Source organism: Dermochelys coriacea, chromosome 1 (assembly GCF_009764565.3).
Source record: "Dermochelys coriacea isolate rDerCor1 chromosome 1, rDerCor1.pri.v4, whole genome shotgun sequence".
Lineage (NCBI taxonomy): Eukaryota > Metazoa > Chordata > Testudines > Dermochelyidae > Dermochelys > Dermochelys coriacea.
The window spans coordinates 199,745,109-199,770,489 of NC_050068.2; the positions used below are offsets into that span (position 1 = coordinate 199,745,109).

Below are 25,381 nucleotides of genomic sequence, written 5' to 3' on the forward strand. Positions count from 1 at the left end.
TTTCCCCATGTTATTTCCCCCCCTCCCCACCGCCCCACTGTTCCTCAGACGTTCTTGTCAACTGCTGGAAATGACCCACCTTGATTATCACCACAAAAGGTTTTCTTTCCCCCCTCCCCCCTCCTGCTGGTAATAGCTCATCTTAAGTGATCATTCTCCTTACGGTTTTCAGAGTGTATGATAACACCCATTGTTTCATGTTCTCTGTGTATATAAATCTCCCCACTGTATTTTCCACTGAATGCATCCGATGAAGTGAGCTGTAGCTCATGAAAGCTTATGCTCAAATAAATGTGTTAGTCTCTAAGGTGCCACAAGTACTCCTTTTCTTTTTGCGAATACAGATCAACATGGCTGCTACTCTGAAACCTGTTGTTATGGATTCAGTATTGCCAGTCCCAGATATGCTTGGTCCCCCCAAAATCTTGAGATTGGCTTAAAAACCATGGGATTTTAAAAAGTAGATATTGGATACACTAGATATTGGTTTCAGAGTAGCAGCCGTGTTAGTCTGTATTTGCAAAAAGAAAAGGAGTATTTGTGGCACCTTAGAGACTAACAAATTTATTTGAGCATAAGCTTTCGTGAGCTACAGCTCACTTCATCGGATGCATTATTGGGTTCTTTTTATGAGCCTTTTGGATACATTCAGGGCACCTTTTTCAAGCTTTCCTCCACAATCATAATAGCTAGAACTTTGCAGGGGTTTTTGTTCTGTTTTGTTTTAAAATGAAAGCAGAGAATCTTGTAACCGTGTGGCTTCAGAAATTGGGACTTTAGGGAAAATATTGACTATCACCAGACTGGTGGTAAAATCATGAGATTTGGCAACACTTTATAGTTTCTAAAGCATTAATCATTTGATTTCCCACCTCCACTCCCTTCTTAATTTGATCAGAAAGGAAAAACTCCAGGAACCTCAACTGTTTCCTTGATCACACTGACACTAGAAACAATTTCAGCACTTGAATATCTGTATGGGACCGATTAGCCCTGGACTGCTAGTGAGAACTGACTGCTAATTTGAATCTAGCTCAAGATGGCAGTGATTGACAGTTGTTACCAAGTGACAGCTGTTAGGTGCCCTGTACGAAGTGGTTGGCTGGTCTCAGTCAAGCTCCCACTGGCCAATACCTGTCTTATAAACTACCAACGCATCTTGCATCCGTGTTGATGCTCTCAGTAGAGAGGTCAAGGACTGATGATGAGACATAGAGAGTGAGATACTGTCTCAATTCCAGGAAAACCCACATTTCTCCAGGTGCGGGGGGGAGCGTGTGGAGCACTGAACTGCTATCACCCAGCTTATTCTATAGATAGAGGCCTCAATTTGCCAGAACTAAAAGCTCTTTTTAAACCTGGATTCTTGTGTAAATAATAGCCCCCTGATAAGCCTTGAGCTAGGCTTAAAGTGATAGTTGTCTGTCCTTTGTATGTTTAGGATTCCGTATCAAGAGAACTAATATTTGAAACCATAATATAAACCCCACAAGCTCAGTGAGCAGCAAAAATACAAATTGTGTCTTTACCCTGCAGGTGTGGGCTTTATTTAGTAGCAAGCAGAGATCTTGTCAATTCAGACCAGGAGCTGACCACCAGGGTGTGGTCTGAGCACCCACAATTCTAACTGAAGTTAACCTCTGAGCATTATAAACTAAGAGGTATGTGTACTCTGAGATTATAACAATGACGGAGAGACAATTTCGATAGAAAGTGTCTCAGATACACTGACCTGACCTCCCATCAGAGGCTGCAGAGCCAGTGGCGGGGGCACCGGGGCCATAGCTTGAGCACTTTTTGGCTGGGCCAAACCTGCATGGTACTGTGACTCCATGTGCCTGGTCACACCACCACTCACTCAGATTTGGAGCAGGTGGATGTAAGGACTCATGGGGTGCCTGAGGGAGGAAGAGGAGGATAAGGTGGGGGAGAGGGAGATCTATGGGGCCTCCCCACTTTAAACAGTGCCCTGCAGCCCTTCCCTCTCATCACAGTATGACACTATGGAGTGTTTTGAAGCTGTGAGGCTAAGCAGCCGGAGGAGATATAAGCCCAGGAGAAAGGAAGGTGAGGCAAGAGGGGTATTTATTATTCCTTCTTCCCCCCCAACCCCTTGGGCCTTGACAAAACAAGAACGTATACTCAGTCCTGGCTACTGAATCAACAGCCAAGTACTCCCTTTGCAGAAAACTGACTAGCCAAAAAGGAAAACAAAGAGGCTGCCACAAAATAATGAAAGAAAAATATTTAACATAATCAGAAGGATAACTACTGTATCCAGTCTTCTCCAGTTTAGTATATTTTCTCCATGCCTTTGTTTCCCCTTTTAACACAGGGACTTGTCTCCCACCATCAACCTGATACATGGAAATTGGGCTTATTAGCTTGTTTTATGACTAAGGCTACGTGAGTCGGTCACTGAGGTCATGGATTCCGTGATTTTTACGTGACCTCCATAACTTTCTGCCCCGGGCGGTGGGGTTCAGGCTTCAGCCCCACACTATAGAGCTCCAGCTTCCATGATTTATTGCCCACATCCTGTCCGTGACTTTTACTAAAAATACCTGGGACAAAATCTTTGTCTTATTTGATGACTTATAAAAAGGACCTGAAAGTTTCTGTTTTTTCTATAGGGTTTTGGGGTTGCTTTTCTCTGCTTCCTTTTTATCTTAGAAGAATCAGACATATCGAGTCTTGTTTTCCCTGTTTGGCTGGAGGCCTCCCTTGGAGGACCCAGGTACATGGAGTGAGAACTCTCTGAGCTTTAGAGTATGTCTACACTGCAATTGGGCAGGTGAGTGGCTTGAATCTAAGCCCTGGTCTACACTAGGCGTTGAGGTCGAATTTAGCAGCGTTAAATTGATGTAACCCTGCACCCATCCACATGACAAAGCCCTTTTTTTCGACTTAAAGGGCTCTTAAAATTGATTTCCTTACTCCACCCCCAAGGGGATTAGCGCTGAAATCGGTTTTGCTGGGTTGAATTTGGGGTACTGTGGATGCAATTAGATGGTATTGGCCTCTGGGAGCTATCCCTGAGTGCTCCTTTGTGACCGCTCTGGACAGCACTCTCAATTCAGATGCACTGACCAGGTAGACAGGAAAAGGCCCACGAACTTTTGTATTTCAGTTTCCTGTTTGGCCAGTGTGGCAAGCTGCAGGTGACCATGCAGAGCTCATCAGCAGAGGTGACCATGCAGAGCTCATCAGCAGAGGTGACCATGACGGAGTCCCAGAATCGCAAAAGAGCTCCAGCATGGACCGAACGGGAGGTACGGGATCTGATCGCTGTATGGGGAGAGGAATCCGTGCTATCAGAACTATGTTCCAGTTTTTGAAATGCCAAAATATTTGTGAAAATCTCCCAGGGCATGAAGGACAGAGGCCATAACAGGGACCCGAAGCAGTGCCGCATGAAACTTAAGGAGCTGAGGCAAGCCTACCAGAAAACCAGAGAGGAAAACGGCCGCTCCGGGTCAGAGCCCCAAACATGCGGCTTCTATGATGAGCTGCACACCATTTTAGGGGGTTCAGCCACCACTACCCCAGCTGTGTTGTTTGACTCCTTCAATGGAGATGGAGGCAACATGGAAGCAGGTTTTGGGGATGAGGAGGTTGTAGATAGCTCACAGCAAACAAGCGGAGAAACCGGTTTTCCCAACAGGCAGGAACTGTTTCTCACCCTGGACTTGGAGCCAGTACCTCCCGAACCCATCCAAGGCTGCCTCCCAGACCCACCAGGCAGAGAAGGAACCTCTGGTGAGTGTACCTTTTAAAATACTATACAAGGTTTAAAAGCCAGCATGTTTAATGATTAATTTGCCCTGGCATTCGTGGCTCTCCTGGATATACTCCCAAAGCCTTTGCAAAAGGTTTCTGGGGAGGGCAGCCTTATTCCATCCACCATGGTAGGACACTTTACCACTCCAGGCCAGTAGCATGTACTCAGGAATCATTGTAGAACAAAGCATTGCAGTGTATGTTTGCTGGCGTTCAAACAACATCCGTTCTTTATCTCTCTGTGTTATCCTCAGGAGAGTGATATCATTCATGGTCACCTGGTTGAAATACGGTGCTTTTCTTAAGCGGACATTCAGAGGTGCCTTTTCCTGCTGGGCTGTTTGCCTATGGCTGAACAGAAATGTTCCCTGCTGTTAGCCACGCCGTGGGGGGAGGCAAAATGCGACCTTGTAACGAAAGTGCATGTGCTATGTATGTAATGTTAACAGCAAGGTTTACCGTGAAAGAGTGTACCCATTGTTCTATAAAATGTGTCTTTTCAAATACCACTGCCCCTTTTTTTTTCTCCACCAGCTACATGTGTTTCAAGGATCACAGGATCTTCTCCTTCCCAGAGGCTAGCGAAGATTAGAAGGTGAAAAAACGCACTTGCGATGAAATATTCTCTGAGCTCATGCTGTCCTCCCACACTGACAGAGCACAGACGAATGCATGGAGGCAGACAATGTCAGAGTGCAGGAAATCACAAAATGACCGGGAGGAGAGCTGGAGGGCTGAAGAGAGTAAGTGGCGGGCTGAAGAGAGGGCTGAAGCTGAAAGGTGGCGGCAGCGTGATGAGAGGAGGCAGGATTCAATGCTGAGGCTGCTGGAAGATCAAACTAATATGCTCCAGTGTATGGTTGAGCTGCAGGAAAGGCAGCAGGAGCACAGACTACCGCTACAGCCCGTGTGTAATCAACCGCCCTCCTCCCCAAGTTCCATAGTCTCCTCACCCAGACGCCTAAGAACGCATTGGGGGGGGCCTCCGGCCGCTCAGCAACTCCATCCCAGAGGATTGCCCAAGTAACAGAAGGCTGGCATTCAATAAGTTTTAAACTTTTAAAGTGCTGTGTGGCCTTGTCCTTCCCTCCTCCACCACCTCTCCTGGGCTACCTTGGTAATTATCCCCCTATTTGTGTGATGAATTAATAAAGAATGCATGAATGTGAAGCAACAATGACTTTATTGCCTCTGCAAGCGGTGATCGAAGGGAGGTGGGGAGGGTGGTTAGCTTACGGGATGTAGAGTGAACCAAGGGGCGGGGGGTTTCATCAAGGAGAAGCAAACAGAACTTTCACACAGTAGCCTGGCCAGTCATGAAACTGGTTTTCAAAGCTTCTCTGATGCACACCACACCCTCCTGTGCTCTTCTAACCGCCCTGGTGTCTGGCTGTGCGTAACCAGCAGCCAGGCAATTTGCCTCAACCTCCCACCCCGCCATAAACATCTCCCCCTTACTCTCACAGATATTGTGGAGCGCACAGCAAGCAGTAATAACAGTGGGAATATTGGTCAGTAAACTGCGCCAGCACGCTTTTAAACGTCCAAATGCACATTCTACTACCATTCTGAACTTGCTCAGCCTGTAGTTGAACAGCTCCTGACTACTCTCCAGGTTGCCTATGTATCGCTTCATGAGCCATGGCATTAAGGAGTAGGCTGGGTCCCCAAGGATAACTATAGGCATTTCAACATCCCCAACGGTTATTTTCTGATCTGGGAAGAAAGTCCCTTCCTGCAGCTTTTGAAACAGACCAGAGTTCCTGAAGATACGAGCGTCATGTACCTTTCCCGGCCATCCCACGTTGATGTTGGTGAAGTGTCCCTTGTGATCCACCAGTGCCTGCAGCACTATTGAAAACTTGTGGTTTATGTACTCGCTGGCTTGGTGCTCTGGTGCCAAGATAGGGATATGGGTTCCGTCTATGGCCCCACCACAGTTAGGGAATCCCATTGCAACAAAGCCATCCACTATGACCTCCACATTTCCCAGGGTCACTACCCTTGATATCAGCAGATCTTTGATTGCATTGCCTACTTGCATCACAGCAGCCCCCACAGTAGATTTGCCCACTCCAAATTGATTCCCGACTGACCGGTAGCTGTCTGGCATTGCAAGCTTCCACAGGGCTATGGCCACTCACTTCTCGACTGTGAGGGCTGCTCTCATCTCGGTATTCTTGCGCCTCAGGGCAGGGGAAAGCAAGTCACAAAGTTCCATGAAAGCGCCCTTACGCATGCGAAAGTTTCGCAGCCACTAGGAATCGTGCCAGACCTGCAACACTATGCAGTCCCACCAGTCTGTGCTTGTTTCCTGAGCCCAGAACTGGCATTCCACCGCATGAACCTGCCCCATTAGCACCATGATGCCCACATTGGCAGGACCCGTGCTTTGAGAGAAGTCTGTGTCTATGTCCTCATCACTCTCATTACTGCGCTGACGTCGCCTACACACCAGTTTCACTTTGCAAGGTTCTGGTGCTGCATATACTGCTGGATAATGCGTGTGGTGTTTAGTGTGCTCCTAATTGCCAAAGTGATCTGAGCGGGCTCCATGCTTGCCATGGTATGGCGTCTGCACAGAAAAAAGGCACGGAACGAGGCTATTGCCCTGATGGAGGGAGGGGCGACTGACAACATGGCTTACAGGGTTGGCTTACAGGGAATTCAAATCAACAAAGGGGGTGGCTTTGCGAGATCTGAATGGCCGCCTTAAGGATAGAACTCAAAACTGGGTTTAGCAGGCCGTTGATTTCACAGAGGGAGGGAGGGAGGAGAAAATGAATACAAAACAAATCTGGTCTATTTCTTTTTTTGAGCCACTTCATCTATCTTTATACATCATGCTGGCAGCAGACTGTGCAGTACGACCGCTAGCCATCGTCACCTCCTGGGTGCTCGGCAGAAGACGGTGCAGTATGACTACTGGCCATCGTCTTCTGCTAGCTGCAGATTAAAAGACAGTGCACTGCCGGTAGGACTCAATCGCCATGAGATGAAACAAGGGAAATGACTTGGCTGAGTCACTCCCATGTTTGCCCAGGCGCCCGGTTAAAAGAGCACCCAGGACTATGTCGATGACGGCTACCAGTCATACTGCACTGTCTGTTGCCAAAAGACAGTAAACTGCTGCTGTGTAGCAATGCAGTACCACGTCCGCCAGCACCCAGGAGACATACGGTGATGGTAAGCTGAGCGGGCTCCATTCTTGCCGTGGTATGGCGTCTGCACAGGTAACTCAAGAAAAAAGGTGCAAAACGATTGTCTGCCCTTGCTTTTACGGAGGGAGAGAGGGAACGGGGTCCTGACGATATGTACCCAGAACCATCCGCGACAATGTTTTAGCCCCATCAGGCACTGGGATTTCTACCCAGAATTCAAATGGGTGGTGGAGACTGCGGGAACTGTGGGATAGCTACCCACAGTGCAAAGCTCCGGAAGTCGACTGTTGCCTCGGTACTGTGGTCACAGTCCGCCGACTACATGCACTTAGAGCATTTGTGTGGGGACACACACACTCGACTGTATAAAAATGCCTTCTACAAAACCGACTTCTATAAATTCGACCTAATTTCATAGTGTAGACGTACCCTAATTAGCTCAGGCACCAGTAGAAGTGAAGCTATAGCAATACAGGCTTCAGCACTGGCTGTAAAAGCCTGCCCAGGACCCTGGATACTTATTTGGGCAGCCACCCTGCACTTGGATCTGTGCTACCACAGCTTTCACTGCTCTTAGTGTTCCTGTTAGCTAGAAAGTGATCTCAGGTATGGGAGCTGCGCTCACATCTCCGATTGCAGTGTAGAATGGAAGAGTTGGAGTCCTTCCAACAGTTTGTTTAGGCATTTTGATCAAACAGATGTTAAACACAGTGGTGAAAACATCTGCTTCTGAGCTACACTAGAGCTTCCCCCATTGGTAATAAAAGTGCAACTTTTCCTGTTTTTCAACCAAAAAAAAAAATCTCCTCATGTAGGTTTGTCCTTTGGTGCCCTTCTGCTCTGGTCTTGTCACAATGATTGATTGCTGGTACGTGTGATGAATAAACTATTCCTGCCTTCCTCCTAAGTGGCCTGGAATCTCCTGTGCTCCCAGCGCTCTGAGCTATTCCCCTTGTGGAGCTGGATTACCAGGAGCGCTGGGAAAGCTCTCTCCCCGTACTCGCACGTGACCACACTCGCACTTCAAAGCGCTGCCGTGGGAGGGCTCCCACAGCAGTGCTTTGAAGTTTCTAGTGTAGACATAGCCATAGTTATACCAGCAAAAAAGTCCGTTTGCTCATATAGCTTATTCTACTTGGAGAATTGGTTTAAGGTGTACCAACAAAAGAGTTCTTTTGGTAGTATACGCTGTATCTCTGCTAGGGGAGGTTGCCGTGTAACTTTACCATATATCTATGCTAGCAAACCCTTTTAAGTGTAGACAAAGCCACATTAGATTTGCCAGAGCTGGAATGCCCAACTACTGGGATAGGGAAAGAGCTGTTTAAAAATGGCAGCATATTATCAGCAATAGTGAGAATTACAGAGGATGAGTTAGGTGAGTGGCGGGAAAGCGCTAGTCGGTATTTTGGACTTTAATCTGTGGCCTGTACATGTGTTGGAGGTACACTAATGAATTAAGCCTCACATTCCCCCTCGGGGGTGTGGATTTTTAGGCCCATTTTCTTAGACTGGGAGACTGAAGCCTTGTTCCTGCCCTCTAGGCAACAAGGGTGAGAGGGTCATTCAGTCTCTGGGTATATCTACACAGCAATTAAACACCCATGGCTCATTCGGGTCAGTTGACTCGGGCTTGCAGGGCTCAGGACTGTAACACTGCTGTATAGACATTCAGGCTTGGGCACAAGCCTGAGCTCTGGGACACCACAGGATGGGAAGGGTCCCAGAGCTAGAGCTCCAGTCCAAGCCCAAATGTCTACACAGTAATTTTAGCCCCTCAGCCTGAGCCCTGCGAGCCCGAGTTAGCTGACCTGGGAATGCCACGAATGTTTAATTGCTGTGTAGATCTACCCTCTATGGCCCAATCAGCCCTTGACCTCTTAGCTGGGACTGTCACCAAATGCAGAGTATGATGGTGGTTTTGTAATGTGGGCATCTCTCCAGTCAAACGTGGATTGAGGCCACCAACTCATGTCTCGCAGGCCACAAACAGTTATCAGATCAGAATGACTTTGGGTCTCTATTGACCTCAGCTGAATTTGCAGCGAGTGAGAGGGTTTGTATCTGGTGATCAATCCCCCTAAGTGTTCCAGAACTCCTGAAAGCACAGAGATTTAGCTTTATGCCACTGTTTCAAATGGTTAATGTTCTACAGCAGTGAGTGCTTTACTTCCCCTTAATACCACACTTCAAAGGGAAGCAAACAAAGCATTACTCTCAATCAGCAGACATCTACCATCCTTCCCCTTACCTCCTCTAGTGCATTAACCTTCCCTGAGATAGCTTTGTCTTGTCTTGTAGCTTAGATTGTTTCATAAGGGCAGCTCAGGGATTGAGGTCTGGCATCTTGGCCTCCTCAATGCAGGAGCTACTACGGGGCCCGTTCGGCCCCTGGCACAAGCTAGAACAGTTCTGAGGTCTTCCCTAAATCACACCCTAGCTTCAGTGGTTCCAATGCACCACTGCAGAATCACCAGAGTGCAAGTTTGCCCCAGCCATGCGCACACACTTCACTGGGCCCAGCTCAGGCCCTGCCTCTGCTCTGCCCCCTACTCTTGCTCTAGAATGTCCCTGCATCCAAAGCTGCCGCTGAGGTATCAAAGCTGGCTCTCTACTGTGTTAGGGGCCTTCTGTTCCAGGGTTATTCCCTGGGGAGGTTTACGCTGACTTACAGATGGGCCCTAGTTTCTTCTTTCTTTAGAACCTCCTTTAGAATGCAAGGCGGTATTGTTTGGTAGTTAGAGCAAAGGACTGGTATTTGAGAGATACGGGTTTTCACTTCAATTCTGTGTGCCTCAATTACCTAATCAGTACAATGGGCAGAATCCATATGTAGGGGGATAATCCTTGGCTAAATGGTGCTAAATCATTGAGGACGGTAGCTATATCTTATCATATGTGCTACCCACCTGCTTTTCAGTAGCAGTGTTCAACCTCGACTATGCCATTGCTGAATGGTGCCATGGCAGGGCCTAGATGGCATGCCACACAGACCTCTCAACCCACGTGGAACTGTATGATTCTGTACCATTTATTTTCTCTTCTTGGAGCAACACAATCCCATCCAAAGCACCGTTCCAGCTCCTAAGTAGTCACTTTGGTTGAAATGATACATAGAATTATGAAAAAAGAAAAGGAGTACTTGTGGCACCTTAGAGACTAACAAATTTATTAGAGCATAAGCTTTCGTGAGCTACAGCTCACTTCATCGGATGCATTGGGTGGAAAAAACAGAGGAGAGATTTATATACACACACACAGAGAACATGAAACAATGGGTTTATCATACACACTGTAAGGAGAGTTTCAGAGTAGCAGCCGTGTTAGTCTGTATTCGCAAAAAGAAAAGGAGTACTTGTGGCACCTTAGAGACTAACAAATTTATTAGAGCATAAGCTCCGATGAAGTGAGCTGTAGCTCACGAAAGCTTATGCTCTAATAAATTTGTTAGTCTCTAAGGTGCCACAAGTACTCCTTTTCTTTTTGTAAGGAGAGTGATCACTTAAGATAAGCCATCACCAACAGCAGGGGGGGGAAGGAGGAAAACCTTTCATGGTGACAAGCAGGTAGGCTAATTCCAGCAGTTAACAAGAATATCAGAGGAACAGTGGGGGGTGGGGTGGGAGGGAGAAATACCATGGGGAAATAGTTTTACTTTGTGTAATGACTCATCCATTCCCAGTCTCTATTCAAGCCTAAGTTAATTGTATCCAGTTTGCAAATTAATTCCAATTCAGCAGTCTCTCGTTGGAGTCTGTTTTTGAAGCTTTTTTGTTGAAGTATAGCCACTCTTAGATCTGTGATCGAGTGACCAGAGAGATTGAAGTGTTCTCCAACTGGTTTTTGAATGTTATAATTCTTGACGTCTGATTTGTGTCCATTCATTCTTTTACGTAGAGACTGTCCAGTTTGGCCAATGTACATGGCAGAGGGGCATTGCTGGCACATGATGGCATATATCACATTGGTAGATGCGCAGGTGAACGAGCCTCTGATAGTGTGGCTGATGTGATTAGGCCCTATGATGGTATCCCCTGAATAGATATGTGGACAGAGTTGGCAACGGGCTTTGTTGCAAGGATAGGTTCCTGGGTTAGTGGTTCTGTTGTGTGGTATGTGGTTGCTGGTGAGTATTTGCTTCAGATTGGGGGGCTGTCTGTAAGCAAGGACTGGTCTGTCTCCCAAGATCTGAGAGAGCGATGGCTCGTCCTTCAGGATAGGTTGTAGATCCTTGATGATGCGTTGGAGGGGTTTTAGTTGGGGGCTGAAGGTGATGGCTAGTGGCGTTCTGTTGTTTTCTTTGTTGGGCCTGTCCTGTAGTAGGTGACTTCTGGGTACTCTTCTGGCTCTGTCAATCTGTTTCTTCACTTCAGCAGGTGGGTACTGTAGTTGTAGGAATGCATGATAGAGATCTTGTAGGTGTTTGTCTCTGTCTGAGGGGTTGGAGCAAATGCGGTTATATCGTAGCGCTTGGCTGTAGACAATGGATCGAGTGGTATGATCTGGATGAAAGCTAGAGGCATGTAGGTAGGAATAGCGGTCAGTAGGTTTCCGATATAGGGTGGTGTTTATGTGACCATCGCTTATTAGCACCGTAGTGTCCAGGAAGTGGATCTCTTGTGTGGACTGGTCCAGGCTGAGGTTGATGGTGGGATGGAAATTGTTGAAATCATGGTGGAATTCCTCAAGAGCTTCTTTTCCATGGGTCCAGATGATGAAGATGTCATCAATGTAGCGCAAGTAGAGTAGGGGCATTAGGGAACGAGAGCTGAGGAAGCGTTGTTCTAAGTCAGCCATAAAATGTTGGCATACTGTGGGGCCATGCGGGTACCCATCGCAGTGCCGCTGATTTGAAGGTATACATTGTCACCAAATGTGAAATAGTTATGGGTCAGGACAAAGTCACAAAGTTCTGCCACCAGGTTAGCCGTGACAGTATCGGGGATACTGTTCCTGACGGCTTGTAGTCCATCTTTGTGTGGAATGTTGGTGTAGAGGGCTTCTACATCCATTGTGGCTAGGATTGTGTTTTTAGGAAGATCACCAATGGACTGTAGTTTCCTCAGGAAATCGGTGGTGTCTCGAAGATAGCTGGGAGTGCTGGTAACGAAGGGCCTGAGGAGGGAGTCTACATAGCCAGACAATCCTGCTGTCAGGGTGCCAATGCCTGAGATGCCATGATATGATGGGGATAAACTGGCCTGGCTTCTGTTAAGGAAAACTGTTCCTCATTAATGAGTTAGATTATCTCAGCGAAAGTGTGATTAAACAAGAACTAATTAATGCAATTTATTTGGACTTTAAAAAAGTGTTAACTAAATTAAGTGAGGCTATTAGGGAAACTAAGAAGTTATGGGGTGAGAGGTAAAATACTGTCATGGATTAGAAACTGGCTAAGTGACAGAAAAAGGGAGTAAGAATAGATGATCAATTTGACTTCAATAAAATTCAATGTTGTTTGTTTAAGTCACATCACAGAAACACATGCTACCAAACACTGCAACATTTACTACCTTTGATAGGAACCCATTCTCTTTGTGAACGTTGACAGGACTTGGTAGAAAATGGAGCACAGGTGTTGCATGTCCTTTTGACTTTCTAAAATATCTGATATTTTTGGACATTTTCTATGTTAACCCATCCTACATCAGTCTTTTGGATTACCAGGTGGGGATAGGTTGATCTTCCAGCACAAACATAACTGCTTCATTGAGATATTTTCAATGACAGTGGTGATCCACAGGCATGCAGATAACAGAAAATTAGAGGAGTGTGTTTTGCATTTAGCAGCTGGGAACACAGTGCCTTGAACCAAAAACACATGCTTAAATCTAGCCTGCATATGAGTCTAGTTACTGGCTGCATGTTTCCCATGAGTGTTAAGCAATGCAGATCTGGAAATACGTCCCACATCCCGATCTCCCCAGTGAAAACTGTCTTGAAGGCAGGTTAGGTTTTGATTGCTTTTACTGCCCTGCTCAAGGAAATCCCAATGATAGAAGTTAGCCTCAAGACTAATGGGGCCTTATTAATAATGGGACTGCTTTCTTCTGTAGCAGTGAATGGTCATTTAATGGCCTGCCCTGCAGTCATACTGCCTCTGGCTGTGATTGTATCACATCTCATCAACTAAAGTGGAGCCTTGTCAATAACTGGATGGAAGTGGAGAGTCCAAGTAAAAAAATCTAGGGTGCTGGACAGAGTAGGTTTGGTTGATCAGTAAGTGGCAATCTTATATGTAAAACCCCAGCACGGTGCTAGGGAGCCTTGTACTGTTGGAGAAGCCATCTTCCAGGTGATATGTAAACCTGAGGTTCTGATCACTGATGTTTAATAAAAAACCTCATGGAATCTTTGTAAGGCATGGAAACCTTGCATCCTGGCTGAATCCTAAATCCACTAACTGCATTTCCCCTTCCTAAATTCCCCCGTAGTTCTGATTGGATATAAAGCATTCCCCTTCATAGTGGCATGGGGTCAGAAATGTAGCATTGCTGTGTGTTGTTAGACAGCTGCTGTGGGTGGAATGAAAGATGCTGTGCAAATGTAAGTCACTAATTATCATTAACTGCATCTGCCATTCATAACTATGAGCAGAGGTGACCTCAGTCAGTCCTCTCAGAAACGACTGACTAATTGGTAGAGTTATTCAGGCCCCATTGATCTCCACTAGAAGAGGAGACAGCAGCACTCTTCATTACGCTAAACTTTTCAGCATAGGCAGTTTCCATCGCATCTTTCTGACTCGAGAAATGCTGTCGTTTTTATATTTTTACTTAAGGAGAAACCCCCTAAACCATTTCCACGGCATTTGACCCATTTTGCAGCACATCAAGGGAGAGTTGGGTCCCCAAGCTGATGGAAGGCAGAAGGGGCTGGGCAGAGAGCAGGGGTACCACTGAGAGGGAGATCAGGGAGTGAGCTAGTCTTGCTAAAAATAACAGAGGACGGGAGCACTGGGGGCAGCATATTGCCGCCTTTCCTGCATACCCATTCTTTAGTTCCCGCTGCTGGAGCTAAGGTAAGCCCTAAATTCCCCCATTGTTTGTGTTTGTTGTGGTGTTTTGAGGGCTGTGGTGGAATTGCCAGCTATCACTTTGAGTGGGGAAGGGGAGTGGAGGGTCAGGGTTCAGGTCCTGATCCTGTTTGCAGGCTCTGTTGGGAAGTGTGCAATCCACCTGGGCCTAGACATAGAGTCAGTCTGCAGACAGATAGCCAGCTTAGAGCAAGGTAGGATACGTTGTGCCTCTCTGTTTTAGGGAGCAGTCTGCTTTGTCTCCCTCTGTTTGTTCTCGTGTTTTATTGTTCTGAAGTCTAAGAAATAAAGTAGTGTTACATTGCAAGAACATTTTATGTTTTTAGCTAACCCCTTTGTGTATATGCAATAACACTTATAGACCCAGCCATCTTATAACCTTTAAAGATATTTCACTCATAGAAATAAATATGACTGAGGTTTGCTCTTGAGCATCTAAGATTCATGCTACAACTAGACTGAGGCCTTTGCATACCTTAGGATTTCAACCACTAGTATAGCTGCACAGATGTAAATCATATCTATGCTAGCGGTAGTATGCAGATGGTGCAGCTACACAGGTGGCTGAAATCTCAGTTGGCCAAGCCCAAGCTTTCTCCAGCTATTGCGTCAGGAGGAAAGAGAAGACCTTGTTGTGCATAATTTGCAGCACTAAAATCACTTCCCAAATGGGGAAAAAAATCTATATCCAAGAATGAAGACACAGGAAAAAGCCAGATTTGCCAATGTGTAAAGGCAACATTTAAAGGAGACAATAAGTTCAAACTGTTAACTACCTTTGAAATCTGTAGGGCATGATTATTTGGAGAGACTAAATGTCAGTATTTCTGTTCAGCAGGGCTCCTCCCTCTTACCTGGAGATGGGCTAAATTGGGGCTTGTTTTGATTTTACATAACCACATCGGTCAGGATTTGTCTTCATAAAACAACAAGTGGGTTTGGTTGGATCCAGGTCCCAGTTTATCCAGACATCTAGAATTCAGACTAAACTGTCCCAGTATTGACTCATATCAGCTAAAGGGGGACAAGTTGGTATGTATGGAAAATCTCCAGTCTCCTCCTAGACTAGACAGAGAATGGGAATAAAGAGGCCAGGCTCAGGCCGGTAAAAGGCAGGGGTAAGAAGTGAGCAGAAAGCTGATTGTTTGTTTAAATTAAGTGCTTTGATTCCATTTGGTTGTTTATTTTTTGATAGGTGAGTTTAATGGCCCAAGCTAGGTCTCTGACGTAAACACCTCATTGCAGTGTTTGGAGGCTGTGGGTGGGTCTAGGGATCAGTTTAGTGCTGCTGTTTTCCATGGCTGGGTGATTAACTGGGCGACAGCAGCATGGTGGCGACACTCTCAAAGCTCTTTGCAGGGAGACCAAAGAGAAAATTTGCTTTCTTTTAGTTTACACTGAAAACAACATAGCAGATTTTAGCCCTGTGCTTTGATCGTAAATGGAAAGTAAGTAAAGAATAGACCATTGATTCTCAAACTTTTTTTGTTGTGGACCACTTGAAAATTGCTGAGGGTCTTGGTGGACCACGTAGTGATCTTTCCAAATGTTGTTTGTACCGTTAGCTAACTATTGTAAAGCACTTTGGATAAAAGTGCTGTATAAAAAAAAATTAATAATAATTAACGTTTTTTTGGTCTACAAATAAAAGCACACAACTCATATTTTAATATCAGTAGTCTTACCTTTCTAATGCGATGGATGTGCCCTCTCTCCCCTGCCATGGCAGCCCCCCAAGCTGGGGTTGAGAAGGAGGGGGGTCTCTCCCTAGCAGCCGCAGCCCTGGAGCTGGGGGAACTCATCTCTTTTTTTCTGGCCGCTTCAGCCCTGCACATCCCAAATCCCCTCCACTCCCTCTTCTCACCCCACTGCCCCCTCCCACCTACCCACTATTTCCCCCAAGGCCACCACCTCGCCTTACATGTGCATCTTCTCCAGGGTCCAGGCACCTAATTAGTGGAACCAGGCCTGTGCAGCTCCACTAATGAGGTGGGGGGCCCTTCAGTCTCTTGTGTGTGGCCGCCCAGGCACGCACCTTAGCGGGAATTATCCGCGGACCACCTGAACGGAGCTCACGGACCACTGGTGGGCCACGCACCACAGTTTGAGAACTTCTCAAATAGACAACGTTACAGGAAGGGGGGTGGAGCACTAGGGACTTGAGCATGTGACCAAGAGTTAGGAATCCTGGGTTCTCTTCCCAATTCTCCCAATGATTAACTGCATCTACTCCGTGTTTTGGGGGCAGTCTCCCAGCTTTCACTTGCACCACTAGTGAAGCTCCACTGGCCGTGAGTGGTAGTGTCCACTCAGCACCACTGTTTTTAACCACTCTGGGTAGGTCTGCGCTGCAATTAGAAGGTGACTTAAGCACAGGCTGGCTGCTCAAGTACACACTGAGGGTCCTAGGTGGGCTTGTACAGCCCGTGCTGCCGTCACATCACTGCTATTGTTATTCAGGCTAGCTAGCTGAAAGCTAGCCTGGGTACATCTACAGGTCACACTTCCGATTGCAGCACAGCCATACCCTGTATCAGATGAAGTCTAGATGACACATTGTTTAATATGCCAGTGGTCACCAGAGCCCTGTCTACACTAGCACTTCCATCATTGCTTGCACAAGTGGAGCTACACTGGTGATACTGTAACTGCAGATTTCCCTAAACAAGCCTACTGTGACTACCATGTGACCATGAACGAGTCGCTTAACTTCTGCATTCATTCTCCCATTTGAATGGGAGGTGAGAATAGGTGAGAATAATATTTGAACCTTGCAGAGGGGTCGTGAAGCTTAATTTTAACTATTTTGTCAAGTGAGACCCTTGGATGAAAGATGCACGACTAGACACACAATGTTATTACTTGCATTGTGGATTCTGTACAAACCATGACAGCCCTAAAATCACAGGATCTGAGGGGGGTTTTATGTATCCTTGATTTCCCAGCATCCTCTTCCATTAGTCCACTACCCTCTTTGGATAAAGAACATACAGTAAAAAATACAATACGTAATTATAAAAGGAAATAGGATAAGTGTTAGCTTAACAAAGGCAGCCTTCTCTTAACTAAGATTTCCTTCAGTAGGTTACATCCGTGGATTCAGTCACTAGAAAAGAAGACTTGAGAACACGTCTTTTAATGTGAATTTAGTGTTGGTGAAAGTGACATGTTCGCAGCCCCTGGAGACTTTGTTTAACCACAGAGCAGGTATAGAATCGGTAGCCGTGGAGCAAGCTTCCTTTATGCTGTCTTGCCACTGTGCCAGCCCTGTCTAGAGAAACCCGGGGCTTGTCTGCATTAGAATTTAGCTACTGATGTAAACTGTGATTTGTAGGAAAAGCCTAGCTGTCAGTGTAAGAAGTAATCTATCTTTCATAGGTCCCATTACCATGATGTCTGAGCAGCTCATTGTCTCTAAGGGTGTGTCTACACTGCACTTAAACATCCATGGCTGGCCTGTGTCAGCTGACCTGGGCTCAGGCTGTGGGGTCGTAAAATTGTGGTGTAGACATTCAGCCTTGAGACAAAACTCTGGGACCCTCTCCGCTCATGGGGTCCCAGAGCCCAGCCTCCAACCGATGTTTGAATGTCTACCCTGCAATATTACAGCCCCATGCTCCTGAGTCAACTGTGGGAGTTTAATTCCTGTGTAGTCACACTCTAATGTATTTACCCTTACACATAGGCACCGACTCTGTGAGTGCTCCAGGGCTGGAGCACACATGGTAAAAAATGAGTGGGTGCTCAGCATTCACTGGCAGCCAGCTCCCCCACTCCCCCACAGCACCTCCTGCCCACCGGCGGCCCCACTGATCAACTCCTCCCTCTCCCTCCCAGCACCTCCTGCACACCACAGTCAGCTGTTTCATGGCATGCAGGAGGCACTGGAAGGGAGGAGGGAGGAACAGGGACAGGGTGCGCTCAGAGGAGGGGATGGGAAGGGGCAGAGTGGGGGGGGTTGAGCACCCCCAGGGCCTGGAAGAAGCCAGCACCTGGGCCCTCACAGCACCCCTGTGAGCTAGGGAAGTGCTATTATCCCATTTTGTAGCTGAGGCACAGAGGATCTAAGTGGCTTGCCCATAGGAAGTTTGTAGTGGAGCAGGGACCTGGACCCTGGTTTCACTAGCCCTAGGCTAGCACCTTAACCACTGGGCTATCAAGAGCAGTTAAGAAAGTGCAGTCTCAACAGCCTGTTCAAATCTTGGTGTCTATGACAAACTAGCTAGGGACCAATTGTGAGGGTGGCTTTTGTGATGTGAATGTTTGAGACCGAAAACTCACTTCATTTAGACCACTGAATTGACCATGAGATGCTAACGACAACCAGGCGTTAACAACCTGTGTTTGATTTGAACTGTCAACCCAGTTACAATCCAGGTCAATAAATACAGGTGCTAGAAGGGACAGACAGCAGCCTACTACCATGCCCCAGAGCCATCTAGATGCCATACCAGCTTGATTTTGAAATGCAGAACTATTTTCCTTCCCTCCATTCTGCCTGGTAAACCTGGTATCATCCCATCACATGGGTGTCACTACACGCAACTGTGGTTCTAGGTTAACACTGAAAGGAGTGCAACAAACCATTGTTTGGAATGCATTGCATCTGCAACATCTGTACAGTACCATTTGTCAATGCAGAGTTGGTTCCTCCAGGTCTTCTACCAGCATTGGTTGTAATGTTTGGTAATGCACCAGGTCTTTAGCTCTGGACCAGCTGCAATCTAAAATAGTTTCTTCCCAATGTAGACTGTAAATTCTTCAGAGCATGTACCATGTCTTCCGGTGTGTTTATCTAGAGCCTGGCACAAGGAAGTCCTGTTCCTGGGCCAAGGTAACTAATAACACTATGTGGATGGGAAACTTCAACTGTCACAATGACTCTGGCTCAACCGGTCCCTGTAGCCCCATCCCACAATGCAGTGCCTTACAGCTGGAAGCTACCCAAAACCCCTGTTCCCAGCAGGTGCTGGGAGAGAAATGTTTCAGGATTTACTTGCACTACACCAGTTACTAAGTGAGCTGTGTGCAGAGGCAAATGGGTTGCCAAGTCCATTGTTGCAAGGACAAGCCAGCACCTACATAGTTCATGTAACTCATGTCCTGGCAAAGTTTTTCTTGCTTAGTACAAACACCATTTAAGAGAAGAGGTTTGCCCTGATGTTGCTAAGCAAAATATCCTCCTCCCCACTGTGACAGGGTCCCCGGGGTGTAAACTGGACTGTGGGATCTCTGAGCCCTCCAAACCCACTATCCTGGGCTGTCTCTCTTGATGCTAATGTCAAGCTACAAGCCTCTGACAGGCATTGCACTTACACAGCCATCCACAGGTAGGGACACACCCAACGGCTCTAGGCAGGGGGAGGGGGGCGTAAGGTTAAATCCAGCCCTGACTTAGACCACCAGCCTGGCCAGTTATATCGGCAAGGCTGTGGAGGTCCTGTCACTCACAGCAACTGCACTGAAGTATACAGGGAGATAACCATGTGCCAGGCTAGGCCTCGGGCAGGAGTGAGACCCCCCACTAGCTGCCAGGGTTACTGATTTATAGACAAAAGCTGTATTTAGAGCCAGCCATGCCAGCAACTGGTTAAAAACTGAGCTTATTAAAGTTGCAAAGTAGACAGGGCCCTAGAATGTTGGCATTCCACTGAATAATTAGCATAATTAAGCACAGGCAATCTAAGAAACCAGAGCTGGGGCTCTTTATAGAGTGTCCTCTTTATGTCTCACCCACCCCCCTTTCCCAAGATGAGCCTTTTGTTTACTCCTTGTTCACAACAACAGTAGCACTTAGTAATTCTCAGCTTCAGAATGCTTTCCAAACGCTCATTAATTCAGTCTTTCCCAACCTGGCTTTGTCAGAGGCTTTCTGTCCATTCATTTTCTCTCTGGTCCCTTTTCACCATATTTCACTTTCTCTTTTCTGTATATTTTCCTCCGGGGGAGCACTTTTTCTTGCTTTCCCTGTACATCAGAGAAATATTGCTGAGAAGTGCTTGGGGGATCTCAGCTCAGTTTACAAAGGCTGGCACAGGTCCACTTTCCTATGAAGAAGTGGTGAACTAAGTAATGAGCTTACATTGGTCAGGCCTCACTCCTGGTTCCCACCATATGCCTGCTCTGTGCTGATTCTTGCCTCTCCTCTGGTTCCTGCCCATATGCCTCATTTCCAACCATCAGTAACCATTCCTGGCTCTGACCCCTGGCTCCAGCTTCTGACTCTGGCTTGACCCTTGGCTCTGGAATTTGGTCTCTGACCCTCAGCCTCAATCACTGGCTCAATCCTGTAATTGGCACTTGACTCTGATGCTAACCCTCATCTCTGCCTACATCCCGGTCCCTGATACAATGGTGGAAAGGCTAGTGTAGATATGCCACTGGCCTTTTTACCACTGTGTGACTTGAACTTGCTCAGAGCAGCCCTCCATGACATAGTAGTAAACACACTGGTACTGGTCACACTGGTGCTCTCACCATTGCTACCCCATGCAGAGCTGCGACAGTGGGAGAACTTCACAAAGGCCTGTGTGGACAGTGTCCATGTGTTACGGAAAACTGGGAATGTCCCTGTTTTCTGGGTCTGTCTCAGAGTCCCTTGGGATGGTTTTGAAACTCTGCAGAAGCCAGCAGCCAGCTGTGCTGCAGAAAAGGCCACCAAGTTGGCTGAGTGCACCCCCAAGGATCACCCCCCACCAGGTCTGGCATGTGTTGTCACCCTCCACAGCCTCCTAGTGAGTTCCCTCGCTTCACAAGTCCTGGAGCCAGCCCTCTCCTCACCCAGAGGGAAACCCATTAGGTGGCAGACTGGATGAGGGAGGAGGAAACCCTTTTCTCTCTCTTCTCCGGCGGCACAAAGGCTCCTGAACAGGGACCATTGTTCCATTCTGTGTTTGTACAGCGCCTCGTACAAAGGGGTCCCAGTCCACGACTATGCACTATAGTAATACAAATAATATATAATAGTGGAGAAAGACATTTTCTTTAGCAGAAAGCTTAAAGTCGGGGAAATAGCAAAAAACTGTGGGGGGGGCGGAGCCTTAAATTCCTTTGAAAAGGGACTGCCTTTTTGTGCGCATACGCCTCAGTGTGAGAATTTGTTTCAGGGCCTTGAGCAGCATAGTGCAAGGCAGGAGACTTAGGCTGTCGTCTTAGCTCTGCCATTGATTTGGCCTCTCTGTTGCTCAGTTTCCTCATCTGCTAAACAAAGATAATAATACTGGCCCCCCATGAGCATTGGGAGAGCCAATTAGTGTTCAGAAATGTTTGGATACAAATATGGCTTGTTTCCTGAAAGGTTTGGGATTCAGACTCTCAGCAACCATCTCCCATGCTTGAAGATAAAGCCTTTATTGGATCAATTAGATGGTTGCACCACCACAAAATATAAGGACATACCATTATGGCCTTGTGCAGGGATTGAGAACATAGGGAACAGTTTGATGATTTCCCACAAAAGCTTTCAGATAAGTTTAATGCCCTGAAATAATTACATTAGTCCCCAAGACAGAACTGATCTTCAAGCAAGCGAAACTGAAAGGCTCTGCTTAAAATGATTATTGAGTCATTCACCTTTAGGTTGCTGTAACCAGGGCCGGCTCCAGACATCAGCGTTCCAAGCAGGTGCTTGGGGCGGCAGTTTGAAAGGGGCAGCAGTTCCTCCGGCCACAGCGGCAAATCGGCAGTAGCTTCTTCCTTTTGCTGTCCACGGCGGCAGTTTTTTGTCACTGCTTGGGGCGGCCAAAACTGTAGAACCAGCCCTGGCTGGAACCAAGTAAGTAACCATTGGCCTATATGAAATGAGGTGATAGGAATCTCAGTCCAGTTCCTAATGGAGAAGAATCTGTAGCTCAGAACAATTATGATCACAGCTGGCAACAGCTGTCCCCTTTACTGTCTCAGCAAAGAGGTCAAGTGTTGGGTGTGCCTGGAGCCAGAACTCACCTTTCACACACATCCCGAGAGGTGGCCCCTTGAATTCAGCAGTAGGTCAGCTGAAGTGGGAAAAACAGGGGAGAAGTCACTTTATGTGGCATGTCCTCCTTGCACTCCATCAGGAATGTTGATGCTATTGTAAGTTTATGTTACCTTACCATTGCCTCAAGCTGCAGTAACAACGCTTTCCCTCCACCCCTCAGTAGTGAAGTAGGAGAGGAGAGCTACATATGTACAATGGCTGAGTGTTTTGTGTGACAATGGTGTATAGTAAGGGTTGGTGAGGCCTAGTCCTGCCATGCAGGAGGCCAGAGATCTGTGGTAGGGTTGCCAGGCATCTGGTTTTTGAATGGAACACCTGGTTGAAAAGGGACCCTGGTGGCTCCAGTCAGCAGCGCAGCAGGGCTAAGTCAGGCTCCTTGCCTGCCCTGGCTCTGCATGGCTCCCAGAAGTGGCCGGCATGTCCCTCTGGCCCCTAGGCAAAGGGGAGATCAGGGAAGCTCCGCATGCTGCCCCCGCCTCGAGTGCTGGCTCCGCAGCTCTCATTGGCTGGGAACCACAGTCAATGGGAGCTGTGGGGGTGGTGTCTCTGGGCACAGGCAGTGCACAGAGTCACCTGGCTGCATCTCCGCCTAGGGGCTGGACATGCCAGCTGCTTCCGGGAGCAGTGCGGAGCCAGGGTAGGAAGTGAACCTGCCTTAGCCCTGCTGCACTGCGGACTGGGAGCTGCCTGAGGTAAGCACCACCCAGCTGGAGCCCAACCCCAAGCCCTCAGCCCCAGGTTGGAACCTCCTCCTGCGCCCTAAACCCCTCATTTCTGGCCCCATCCCAGAACCCACACCTGGAGCCCTCACCCCCTCCTGCACCCCAACCCCCTTCCCCAGCCCAGTGAAAGTGAGTGAGGGTGGGGGAGAGCGAGTGATGGAGGGAGAGGGGCTGGAATGAGTGAGGGTTGGGCCTCAGGGAAGGGGCAGGGCAAGGGTGATCGGTTTTGTGCAATTAGAAAATTGGCACCCTAATCTGTGGGACGTGGCCTTTGTCCCGTCCTCCTCCTGCATCTGTTCTGCCAGTAGCTCTGAAGTTGATGCAAGGCAGCAGCAGGCAGGGCTCAGGAGCCAGGGGTCTGTCAGTGCTGGAAAGGGACGACTTGTGAATCCAGTTAAATGCTTCACAGAGATAAATAAGTAATAGCAGGGGCGAGAGAATGCAGAGACAGAAAAGAATGAAGTGACCTTTTCATTTCTTACCAAGAGGGAAAATTCCACTAGGGATAAATGAGCAAGAAAAGGACCCAATCTCCTTCCAGTCACAGCTGGCTGACAGGGGATTCCTGTCCTGAAGGCGAAGGCTAAGCACAGGGAGCCTGCTGGGGAAATGAGATGGGAAAGGGACAAAAACAATGTCAGAAGTGGAGCCTGGACTCCAGCCTTATTATTAAATTGCCCCTGCCCAACTCTCTCAACAAACCAAAGATACATTTTTAGTGATCCCACCTAGGTCTTCTGGTTGGCTCCTCATCAAGGTGAAAGGGGTAGGTAGGCAGGTTTTTGTTGTGCTGTTTGGCTGGAGGCTGTTTGCTGTGCAGGGCCAGATTAATGGGCTCCGATTACACTGCTGAATAATCTACACAAGGGGCGAAACATAGATGCTTCTTTTTTCCTTTGGGAAAGACCAAGACACTGTGGGGAACAGCACAAATGCTGGCCTCAACATCCCACTTTGTGCTTGTTCCCATGCTGCCTTTGCCCCTGGGGGAGCCCCTCTCAGTTGCTCCTCCTTTAAAGCATTCCATAAACCCCCATCGTTTCCATGACACATTCCCGGGAGAGCTGCCTCTTTGTACTGCATTGTTTTACCAGTCAGTACCTGTGGGACGGAAGCCCTTTGGGGCAGGGAACATATTACTTGCTTGGCACCGCTTTCCTGCTGTATGATGCTCTATACACTTACAATACTGCATGCCTGTGATTTTCCACTAGTCCTGCCTGTGAGCTCCTTTGCTCTGTGTGCTTTCCAAAGAGGATGTTGCTTCGAATGTCCCATCTGCACTGTCAGATCAACCTTGTTCGGGCAACACACACTTAACAAACGTGCCAACCAATCAAACAAACAAAAAATGGTTCTGTCTTGTACCATAACTGAGATTAAGCTTTGTATTAACCACAGGTTTGAACTGGGCTAAAGTGCAGCTTTGCAGCACGTTTCCAGGAAAGTGGTTAAAACAAAATTCAGTCATGTCTGTGCTACAAAATCAAACTGATGCCATATTTTTTTAAATTAATTTTAAGTTACTATAACAGAAATCATATACTTGGTATACAGTTTGCAGCAAATAATGGCACACAAATCACAGCTATAGAGATGTGAATTTGACCAGTTAAGACCAAAGTGTATTTTATAGGTTTTATTGTGTCTAAAACCCAGAATAAAACATCTTCTAATGGAAATGCCAACAGACCCATCATTACATTGTGGTTGCTGGATGATGCTCTACACAAGGAGGGAGGGATAGCTCAGTGGTTTGAGCATTGGCCTCCCAAACCCAGGGTTGTGAGTTCAATCCTTGAGGGGGCCATTTGGGACCTGGGGCAAAAATTGGGGATTGGTCCTGCTTTGAGCAGGGGGTTGGACTAGATGACCTCCTGAGGTCCCTTCCAACCCTGATATTCTATATATCTGAGGTTGCTACAGCAAGAAGTCTCACTGTAAAATTTAGTATAAATTTTCAATATAAAATTTTAAAATTACTCCTCCTTTAAAATGAGAGGGTTTTTTGTTATTACTCATTTATATTGCGGTAGCTTGTAGTAGCTCCAGGCATGGCCCAGGGCCCCTTTGTTTTAAGTGTTTATTTTCTGGCACATTTTTTGCTTTTAAATAAAATAAAATAGGTATGATGAATCTTTGTTGATTGATTTAGTTTATTTCCCATTTAAGATCCTACATTTAGAACCTCAGAGCTTATCCTCAGTATTCAAAGGGCAGCATAGCTTTGGTTCCTATTGAATTTTCCTTGTCTAAATACACATAATAAAAGGCATCTATATGTCTAAATATTTAATCTTGTTTTTGTCTTCCTTCTTGGCATAGCCTATTCTGATGTGTAAGCTTTCTCAACAGCAAGGGTATCCCGTACTCCAATACAGCATGCTCAGATGTTGGGTAACTGACCTCGTTTTAACCAGATCCCGACATGGCTGATTTTGCAGGATCAAAGAGAAAGAAGAGACCACCTCATTAAAGAAGTTCCTTTTGCAATGCTGAACTAAATAAAATCTGTCAGTAAACTGAACTCAAAACATTAGAGAAGCAGTTGACTGTATCCCTATAAATAAGTGGGAGATGCTGCTCTATAGTGCTTAAAATAGGGGACAGGGAGTCAATACACCAGAATTTTAGGGGCAGAATCACTGAATTCCTTAGGTTTCAGAGTAGCCGCCGTGTTAGTCTGTATTCGCAAAAAGAAAGG

At 47.0% G+C, this 25,381-nt stretch overlaps 1 long non-coding RNA gene across 1 annotated transcript in view; it reads left to right on the forward strand.

Annotated features, from left to right (window-relative positions):
* Positions 1-25,141, forward strand: part of LOC122459470 — a 68,096-nt gene extending 42,955 nt beyond the window's left edge. The window contains exon 3 of the long non-coding RNA XR_006280187.1: positions 25,033-25,141. This is a non-coding gene — a long non-coding RNA (uncharacterized LOC122459470). The remainder of the gene's footprint in view (positions 1-25,032) is intronic.
* Positions 25,142-25,381: the final 240 nt, after the last annotated feature.